This window comes from Chrysochloris asiatica, unplaced genomic scaffold (assembly GCF_000296735.1).
Source record: "Chrysochloris asiatica unplaced genomic scaffold, ChrAsi1.0 scaffold00044, whole genome shotgun sequence".
NCBI lineage: Eukaryota > Metazoa > Chordata > Mammalia > Afrosoricida > Chrysochloridae > Chrysochloris > Chrysochloris asiatica.
The window spans coordinates 2,134,535-2,146,287 of NW_006408562.1; positions in this window are offsets into that span (position 1 = coordinate 2,134,535).

Genomic DNA, 11,753 nt, shown 5'->3' on the forward strand with positions numbered 1-11,753 from the left:
AAAAACCTTAAATTTTAAAAAAAAAAAAAAAAGTCAACCATCAGTTGGAAAGATGAGGCTTATGATTTTCTGGGATTCTCAAATGCAAGTATCAGAACACTATCAGGAAAAATATTCAGCAATCAAAAGAGCCAGTTACAGTGAGATGTTCATTAAACTTCATTATTAAACTTCATTATTAAACACAGAGGTCTGTTATCAAAGCATTGTGAGCTTGCATGACATTTCATGCTCACACACCTCTGCCCACACTGTTCACACTCTGCAAAAACTTTCCCTTTGAGGTGTTAAAGCATCCCCTTTATAGTCCTGGACCTTGCTCCATTGGACTTTCATTTTTTTGGTCCCCTGAAATTAGCCCTTTGAGGATGAATATTCACCTCCAATGAAGAAGTAAAGACAGCAGTACATTCATGACTTGAGGCTCAGCCTAAAACATTTTCTTTAATATAGGAATAGGAAAGCTTGCTGACAAATGGACAAAATATATTGAAAAGCAAGGAGATTATGTAAAAAATGATGTATTTGTCTTTTCTAAATGTTGATTAAAATGAATTCTACAGCTAGAGCATGGATACTTTTGGACTCAACCTTGTGTGTATGTGTATATTATATATGTTGTTGTTAAGTATATATATGTTGTTAAGTATGTATATATATGTTGTATTAAATGCTGATGGGTTTGAAGTGGTTCACAGTCCAGTGCTGATCCTATAGCACCACAGCAGGAGTTATATATATTATTAAGTCTATGCTGCTATAAACATAACCTCCAGTGATTTTAGAGGTTAGAAGACTTTAAGGCTTAACATAAGAAAACTTTCACAGATATATACTAGAGATGCAAAAGAAAATGCCAATACAAAAAAAAAAAAATTGGTCATTTTCCAGTTCATCCATTCATTCAGCAGAAATTCATTGCATGCCTATTATAGGTCAAAAATGTTCCAGGAGTTAAAGAAATGGATGAAAAAGACAAACTGTCACCCTTTTGAAGCTAACATTAAAGGGTGTACAAAGTAAACAAGCAAAAAAATGGATTCATAATATAATTTTAGGTTATGATTACTTCCTTTAAAATAGGATAAATAAAAATTGTGTGGTGCTGTGTGTTAATGTGCCAGACTGCAAAGCTGTTTGAACTTTTAGGTTGGTGGTTCAAGCTCACCAGCTGCTCCTCAGAAACCCTATCCAGGGTTGCTATGGGTCAGACCCGACTGGATAGCACTTAACAATAACATATACATCAGCCCTTAGATCTCTGTGGCAAGTTATGTAATGTTCTGGAACAGCTATCTGCTTTGACTGTGTATGAAAGTATCAAACTCATAATTACATTAAGATTTGCATAGCTTACTGACCAATTAGAAACAAAAATATAATCAAACCAAAACAGAAATAATATCAGACTTCAGGAAAATTGTCAGCTTAAGAAGTGGAAATCCCTGGAAACTACTCTCAGGCCTAAATTCAAACGTGCTAATCCTTAAGAGTAGAACTTGTCCAATTAGGATAACAATACAAAAATGGATGAATGAAATATAGTAGAAGAATACAATCTCAAAGTTAATAGCAGTACTATAAATCTTGTTAAATATCTATGTATTTAGACACCAAACCTTGTAATATAGCAATCCTTTGTCAGTTAGTCATTCTATGGTGCTAACAGCTAGACCAGTGGTATTTTAAATACCAGAAGGTTCACCCATGGTGGACAAGTTTTAGCAGAGATTCCAGACTAAGACTAGGAAAACGATGCAGACAAATTCCTAAAATACAGGTATTGAAATCTTATGAAAAGCAGCAGAAGATTGTCTGATATAGTGTTAGATGATGAACCCCTTAGGTTAAAAGGAACTAAAAATATGGTTGGGGAAGAGCAGCCTACTCAAAATAGAGTTGATTTTAATGATGTGAATGGAGCAAAGTTTTGGGGATCTTCATTTGCTGAAGGGACACACTCAAAATGAGAACAACTGTAAAAACCCATTAAAAATTGAAATGCAGTATATAAAAAGGGATCTAGGAAAATTGGAAGTTGTTACAAACAAAATAGAGGAACTAAACATCACAATCAACCAACTCAACCTCATAGATATGTACAGAGCATTCAAACCAACAACAGCACAATACACATTATTTCCCTGTGCACATGGAATGCTCTCCAAAATAGACCATGTATTAGGCCACAAAACAAGCCTCCATAAATTTACCACTGTCAAAATACTACAAAGCATCTTTTCAGAACACAATGCTATAAATTAGAAATCAACAATGGGAAAACTGAGGAAATAAAGTCAAATACATGGAAACTGAATAACAAACACCCTGCTGAAAAGCTACTGGAAAGTACAACAGATAAAAGACGAATTCACAACATTCCTAGAAATAAATGAGAATCAAAACACAACTTACCAAAATCTTTGGGATGTGGCAAAAACAGTGCTGAGAGGACAATTCATTAAAATAAATGCACACATCCAAAAGGAAGTAAGAACCAAAATCAACACATTAGCATAACATCTCCAACAATAAGAAACAGATCAGCAAAGTAAAACTACAGTCAACAGAAGAGGAGAGATAATAAAGATTAGAGCAGAAATAAATGAGATAGAAAAACTATACCAAAAATCAACAGGACAAGAAGCTGGTTCTTAAAAAGGATTAATAAAATTCACAAACCATTGGCAAACCTAACAAAAGAAAAGAGGGAAAAGATGCAAATAACACACATAAGAAATCACATAGGTGATGCCACAACAGAACCAATAGAAATAAAAACATAATAGAATATTATGAAGATTTGTACTCCAACAAATTGGAAAATCTAGAGGAGATGGATATATTTTTAAAAAGGGGTAACCTACCTAAATTTGCATAGAGTTAAGCAGAAAACATGAACAAAAGAAGAAAGTGATCAGGTCATCAAAGGACTTGAAACTAAAAATGTCCAGGTCCAGATGGCTTCACTGATAAGTTTCACCAAACATTCAGGGAAGAGCTACTTAAATTATTCCAGAATATAAAAAATGATGGAAAACTTCCTAATATATTTTATGAATCAAACATAACCCTCATACCAAAACCAAAGAAGGACATCACTGAGAAACAAAATTATAGACAAGTATCCCACATGAATATAGTTTTCAAAATTCTCAACAAGATCTTAGTCAACAGAATTCAATGACACATCAAAAAAATAAAACATAATGACCAAGTGGGAGTCATATCAGGGATGCAAGCATGGTTCAATATTAGAAAAATAGTCTAGGTAATCTACCATATAAATGAAAAAAAAGGAAAAGAACCACATAGTTATATTGATTGATGTACAAAAGGCATTTGAAAGAATCCAACATCCATTTGTGATAAAAGCACTCAACAAAGTAGAAATTGAAGGGAAATTCCTCAACACAATTAAAAACATACATACAAAACCAACAGCCAACATCACTCTCAATGGACAGAAAATGAAAGCCTTCCCTTAGTGAACAGGAACCAGACAAGGATGTCCTTTATCACGACTTCTATTGAATATTATGTTGGAAGTCTTAACCAGAGCTATCAGGCAAGATAGGGAAATTAAAGGCATCCAAATTACCTGAGAAGAAGTAAATCTCTATTTGTAGATGATATGATTGTATACATAATGAAACAACAACAAAAACAAAGACTTAGCAAAAAAACCTATGAGAAATCATTTGCATTCAGCAAAGTGGCAGGTTACAAGATAAACATACACAAATCAGTTGGATTCCTCCATACTGATAATGACAGCACTGAAAAGGAAATTAGAAAAGCAATTCCATTTATAATTGCCACCCAAATGATGAAATATTTAGGAATTAATCTAACTAGAAAAACAAAAGAACTGTACAAAGAAAACTACAAAACACTATTATAAGAAACCAAAAGAGACTTACCAGAATGGAAGAATATACCATGCTCTTGGATAGGAACACTTAAGAATGTGAAAATGTCAATACTATCCAAAGCAATCTACACATGTAACTTAATCCAAATTCCAATGACATTCCTTAAAGAGATTGAAAAAATTATTATAAATTTTATAATGAAAGGGAAGTGGCCCAGGATAAACAAAGAACTGCTTAAGAAGAAGAAAAAAGTTGGAGGATTCTTAGTCCTGATTTCAAAATTTACTACATGGCTACAGTGGTCAAAACAGCCTAGTACTGGTACAATGAAAGACACATTGATCAATGGAACAGAATTGAGAATGCATAAATTTACCCATTCACATAGAGACAACTGATTTTTGACAAAGGGCAAAAATACATTGAATGGGGAGGAGAGAGCCTCTTCAACAGATGATGCTGGTAAAACTGGAAATTGATATGCACAAAAATGAAACAAGACCTTTATCCTACACCATATACAAAAACCAGCTAAACATGGATTAAGGACCTAAATGCATGTACCATAATTATAAAAGTCATCAATGAAAAAATATGGACAAATTTAATGGCTCTAACATGGGGCACACATTATCAAACATTGTGAAAATTGCATGAACAAATGAAGACAGAATAGATGACTAAGACATACTCAAAATTAGAAACTTAAATGAGTAAAAGGAAAGCCACAGAATGAGGAAAAATCTTTGCAATGACATATCAGACAAGGGATTAATTTTTAAAATCTATAGGAAATGACAAAATCTCTACAAGAAAAAAGACAACCCAATTAAAAAACGGGCACAGCATATCAACAGACATTTCACCAAGGAAAAAACTTCAGGCAGCCAACAAACATATTTAAAATTGTTCTTGAGCATTAGCTATTAGAGAGACGCAAATCAAAACAACAATGAGATGCCATTTCATGCTAGAAACAGCAGTGAAGTACAAAACAGCACAGGACAATAAATGCTGGCAAGGTGGAGAGACTTGTACCCTTCAACATTGCTGGTGGGAATGCAAAATGGTTCAATCACTCTGGAAAACGGTGTGGTGCTTCCTGATAAATTTGGAAATAGAAATGGCTTATGATCCAGAATTCCTCTACTTGGTATAGATTCACAAGAAATAGGATCTAGAACACGAGTAGATATATGCACACCAATGTTTAATGCAGCACTATTCACAATAGCAAAATGATGTAGACAGCCTAAGTGCCCATCAATAGAAGAATGGATAAACAAACTTTGTTACATACACACAATTGAATATTATGCAACCTTGAAGAATAACAAGGAAGCTACAAGCCACCATATATAACATGGATGCACCTTAAGAACATTATGCTGAGTGAAATTAGTCAGGCATAAAAGGAGAAATATTGTATAAGACCATTATTGTAAAAGCTTAAGAAAAGATACCCATACTAAAAGGGGGGAAAAAAAAAAAAAAGTTGGTTACTAGGAGTAGGAGGGAGGGGATGGTACAGCACAGGTTAGGGGATAGACACATCATAATTTTGTATTGAGGAGGGCAATACACAGAAGGGTGAGTGGGGTGGAAGAACAGCATAGATAGAGAGTAGGTAGGGGAACACTGAGTTAGGTTAGCATGGGCTAAATGGGACAAAGGTAAATAGTGATGTATGGTCAATCCTGGAATAAGAGCACTCTGTCATACAGGGATCAAGTCATAGTATGAATGGGTAAAAGAAGGGAAAGAATGTTAAAATACTTGACTGTCTTATGAATGTTGGTTTCCTTGCCTACGATTGTAAAATAGACACTTGAGTGGGTTAGAAAGGATTATCGGGAAACATGATTACTGAAAAGTTTGTTAAGCTCACCTTCAGCCTATAACTGATTGGAAAAACGAAAATGGGGTTCTAGAACTTGCCCAGTAGAATAGCGTTTTGGGGGGCCTTTGCAGTGTATGCAAACTTAGGTGGACTCTTGAGGCTCATCCAGAACCTTCTGAGTTGGGAAATCCCCACTGGAAAGGACAAGCAGACCAGCCTGGATGGTTGCTGGTGACCACGTTGTTCTACTAGTGAGTGGAAGTGGGGAAGAGGCACCAATGAAGATATGGGATGAGTTCGACCATGTTCCATAGACTCCTGTGGACCTGGAGATGTGCATGAGAAGAAGAAGTGCTTATTGTCCAAAGTGTGGTGAGATCTGGGACTCCTAAGCCCATGGACTAAGACATAGTCATGGAGGGTAAGAGTTGAGACAGAAGTGTTCAGCTGATGTGAAGTGAGGGAAGATGCATAAGAATGCTCTAATTTACAGATAGGACTCATTTGGCCTAGCTTAAATCACTTGATAAGAACTTGAATAGAGGAAGATACATTTGATAAAGCAAACAAGTATAAGTTGTTGTCATTTGATGAACTTGACCTATATGTATTGATGTAGTAGCTCAAAATAACAACTGAGAGGGAAGGTATCTTTACATCAAGGATCAAAACCAACCCCTCTCTAAATAGGGTTGATAGGGAAGGGCAACTTACACACTGTTGTTGTTGTTGTTGTTAGGTGCCATCGAGTTGGTACCAACTCATAGCGACACTATGTACAACAGAACAAAATATGCCCAGTCCTGGAACAACCTCACAATTGTTGCCACACTTGAGCCCATTGATGCTTCCACTTTGCCAAGTCTTCCTCTTTTTCTCTGACCCTCCACCTTACCAAACTTGATATCCTTCTCCAGTGACTAGTCTCCCATGACAATATGTCCAAAGTATGAGAGACCAAGTTTGGTCATCCTGACCACCAAGGAGCACTCTGGCTGAATTTCTTCCAACATATATCTATTGGTTCTTTTGGCAGCCCATAGTACTTTCAATATTCTCCTCCAACACCATACTCAAAAGTATCAATTCTTCTATAGCCTTCGTTATTCACCATCCAAATTTAACATGCATATGAGGTTATTGAAAATACCATGGCTTGGGTCAGGCGCACCTTAGTCTTCAAGCTGACATTTTTGCTCTTCAACCCCTTAAAATTGTCTTGTGTAGCAGATATGCCTAATGCAATACATTGTTTGATTTCTTGACTGCTGCTTCCATGAGTGTTGATAGTTGATACAAGAAGAATGAACTCCTTGACAACTTCAATCTTTTCTCCGTTGATAAGAATGTTGTTTATTGGTCCAGTGGTGAGGATTTTTGTTTTCTTTACATTGAGATGCAATCCGTACCAAAGACTGTGGTCTTTGATCTTTATCAGTAAATACATTAAGTCCTCTTCACTTTCAGCATGCAAGGTCATACCATCTGCATATCGCAGATGTTAATGATTCTTCCTCCAATCCTGATGTTTAGATATGGGCTACCTAAACTTAGTCATGGACTACCTAAAATGGGGGTAGGGGGCCTATAAAGGCATGAAGTGACTGGCTTATAAAGTTTTTAAGAGGGAGTTTAGTTTCAGAGTGTGTGGGGTAAGGTAGAATTCCCACTGAATAGTTTTTATCTTGTCTAGATGGGTCTAGTGAAAGGAGTTGGGGATAAGAGTCTTATGATTCAATAATGTGTAACTTAACATGTTTAATTGTGACTGTCAGAACTGTAAAGGTAGAAGTTTTCTAACATAAAAGGGGAGTAGTTAATCTAACATTTCAGAAATAGTAGAACCTAAGAACATCAAAGGAGAAGAGTGTGGGATGCTATCCAGAGAAGCAGCAACGACAGAGATGTAAGCACAGATGATGGCATGCAAAGAAAAAGCAGCTGAGAACTCCTGGAAAGAGAAAGGCTGTGTGCTGGCAGCCAGGAGGTAGGCTTGCAGAAAACACCCTTTGGTTGTTTAAATGAGTACTGAGTAGTTTGTGTACATCAAAAACAAAAACAGAGGGAACAGAAGCAAATACTGTTGAATGATGAAGTATGGAGGGGATTATAATTATTGCAATGAAATGAGATGTGATAGAATTGAGTGAATAACTGATGTTCAAACCATGTATCACTCATTTCACAATAAAAGCTTTAAGAAAACTAAGAGAAAGGCAGAGAAGAAAAGGGATATAATCAAGAGAGAAAGAAAAGAGTAGAGGAGAAAAGAGAAGAAGGAAAAATAAAAGATTAGAAATTTTAGAATGTTAGCAGATGTACAAATTTGTTGTTAAGTATTATCAGTTAGTTCAGAAACATAACAAAACGACTCTGTTTAGGGTTTCCGAAGCCATACATAATTTGTGGGAGCAGAGTTTCACCTTTCTCTTGTAGAGCAGCTAGTGAATTTGAACTGGTGACCTTGTGATTTGCAGTCCAGTGTTTATTTTACAGAGTAACCACACACCCATAAATTGAGTAAAATATAATTTTTCAATTATTTATGGAAAGAAGATCACATCTTTCATATTTCAGTAATGTTATTAAATTTTGAGTTAAATGTTTCAAAAAATATTTCTGTGCAGAAACCTCATGCTTAATCCATTACTAGTAAAAATATAGTAGGAAAAACAAGATATCATACATTTCTACATCAAATGTTGTTTGGTTCATTTTTGAAATATAAGGTATAAATGGGAAGACATATAGAGGAAATAGGATAACTGTTGTTGAAGGAAGGGGATTGTAATCATTGAGATGAAGCAAAGTGTATAATTTGTTCATTGAAAAATTGATTACATTGGAGAACAAACAAGATGGTGGAGAGGGTGGAAGTTCAGTGAAGAGTTCTGTCAGCAACAACACAGAATTCTGGACCCAGCATTCTCAGTGTATAGTCCCAGAACTCTGAACCACATATAAAGGAATATTTAGAAGGTTAGAAGATTTACAGTTAGGTGAATTTGAAACAGAAGCAAGAAATTGAGTGTTTTCTAATTCAAGATGCTCAGCTGCTCCTGGAGCCACCATCTTGGGCAAGACTGAGCAGGGCAAGGATCAGAGCAGGGATGGACACCTGACAGAACCATAGAGATAAAGGTGTGGAGATTCTTTTATTGTCTGTTCAGTAGTCTCTCACTGTCTGTACACCTCCATTCTGGTGACTAGAGGTGGTGCCTGAGTGAGTGGACTTACCAACTCCACCCCTGGAGGGTTCTACTATGCGTGCACACAAATCTCCTTGGAATTTAAAGTGACAGTTTCCACTTAAAACCAAATGACAGTGCAAAATGGTCACAGCCAGCCATGAAAAGTTTATAACTAGGAAAAAGGCCTGAATGGGGATTGTGGAGCAGGACAGGCAGACAAAAAAGGAAATAAACTGAAAATTAAATCTTGAGTTACATCAAAACAATAACAATGACATCTTGAAATTTCTTAGAAAGAAGAGTGAAAAGGGAAGCCCATCTCCTGATCACATCTACCTGGAGGCAATCAAAAAGTATAAAAATTACCAAAATGCACACTTATCTAAGTATTAAGGCCACAGATAACTCCTGAATATTCCAAAAAAACACACACAAATGTCCAGAAACAAAAAAGTGACTGAGGCAAATGAGCTGAAGTAGACCTACACACCATACTAGAAGATGGGCAGGCTTTGGAAATGCCTGAGAAGGAATTCAGAGAAATGATTATAAAATGTACCAAAACACTATACAATGGAGTTGATAAAAATAAGTAAGAAGTCAGGAAGGCACTAGAGGAACATCCAGATAAGATAGATTCAGCATTGGAAACAACTCAAAACCTAGAGAAAGAGATCCAAATGATTAATAACAGAATATAAGAAATGGACAATACATTGAAAGGGCAAAGGAGTAGAATTGAAGAGCTAGAAACAAGAACAAGTGAGCTAAAAGAGAAATCTCTCAACACTACTAAGATAGAAGAGCAAGCACACAAAAAAAATGATAAAACAATCTGAAAAAGGCATAAGATTCATGATGGACAACCTGAAGAGGAAGAACTTAAGAATTATCGGCATTCTGGAAGAAGAAGAATCACATAAGTCCACAGAAGAAATAGTTGAAGAGCTTTTGGAAGAAAATTTCCCTAACATCCTAAAAAATGAAAAGATAACCATCCCAGAAGCTCAATGAACCCCAGGAAGGATAGACCCCAAAAGAAAATCACCAAGACATATAATAATCAAGCTCTTACAAAAGCAAAGATAAGGACAGAATCCTGAAAGCAGCTAGGAAAAAGAGAAGTGTAACATACAAAGATGGCAGATCGGGTAGATGTGCACTGAGGAGCTCCATCACCAACAACACAGAATAGCAGACCAAGCAGGCTCATGGGATGGTTCCGGAACTCTGAACCACATATAAAGGAATATTTAGAAGATTGGAAGGCTTACAGCTAGGGGATTTTCTAGCAGAATCAAGAAATGCATTCCTTTCTAATTCAAGACGCTAAGCTACTCCCGGAGCCACCACCTTGGAAGATACCAAGTGGGGGAAGAATCAAAACAGCCACGAACGCCTGACAGAACCAAAGAGATATAGTTGTGTACATTCTTTTTTTGGTATCAGTTCATTGGTCTCTTGTCTGTGCACCTCCATTCTGGCGACTAGAGGAGATGCCTGAATGAATGGACACCCCACCCCCACACATGTGCACAGATCTCCTCGAAATTTAAAGTGACCGTTTCCACTTAAACCCAAATGACCACCACTCGTTTGTTGGTTTGTCTTACTGTGGTGGCTTGTCAGTTGCTGTGATTCTGATAGCTAAGCCACCAATATTTTAAATACCAGAAGGGTTACCCATGGTGGACAGGTTTCAGATGAGCTTCCAAAGACAGACTAGGAAGAAACAGTGACGAACTACTTCTGCATATTTAATCACTGAAAACCTTATGAATAGCAGAGAAACACTGTCAGATATGGTGCCAGAAAACAAGCCACTCAACTTGGAAGGCACACAAAATGTGACTGGGGAAGAGCTGCCTCCTCGAAGTAGAGTTGACTGTGATAACGTGAATGGAGTAAAGCTCATGGGATAAAAGCCCATGGGACCTTCATTTGCTGATGGGGCACAAAAAAAAAAAAAAAATGAAAAGAAACAGCTGTAAACAATCACTGAAAATCGGAACATGAAATGCATGAAGTATGAATCTGGGAAAATTAGAAGTTGTTAAAAATGAAAAAGAACACATAAACATTGATATCTTAGGCATTAATGAGCTAAAATGGTCTGGTTTGGCCATTTTGAACCTGACAACAACATGGTTACTATGCCGGAAATGACAAATTGAAGAGGAATGATGTTGCATTCAAAAAGAACATATCCAGATCAGTCATGAGGTACAACACTGTCTGTGATAGGATAATATCCATGCACCTACAAGGAAGCCAAGTTAATACCACTATTATTCGAACTTATGCACCAAACACTAAAGCCAGTGAGGATGAAATAGAAAAATTCTACCAACTTCTTCAATTGAAATTGATCAAACATGCAATTAAGATGCATTGATCATTACTGGTGATTGGAATGTAAACAATGGGAGCAAAGAGGAAGGATCAGTAGTTGGAAAATATGGCTTTGGTGATAGAAATGATGATGGAGAACACATGATAGAATTCTGCAAAACCAATAATTTGTCCATTTCAAATACCTCCTTTAGGTAGCATAAGAGATGACGATACACATGGAGCCCACCAGATGGAATACATAGAAATGCTGACTACATCTCCAGGAAGAGATGATGGAAAAACTCCATATCATCATTGAAAACAAGGCCAGGGGCAGATTGTGGAACAGACCATCAATTACTCATATGCAAATTCAAACTGAAGCTGAAGAAAATGGAAACAAATACATGAGAGCCAAAATATGACCCTGAATATATCCCCCTGAATTTAGAGATCATCTAAAGAACAGATTTGATACATTCAATACTAAAGACCGAAGACCAGAAGAGTTGT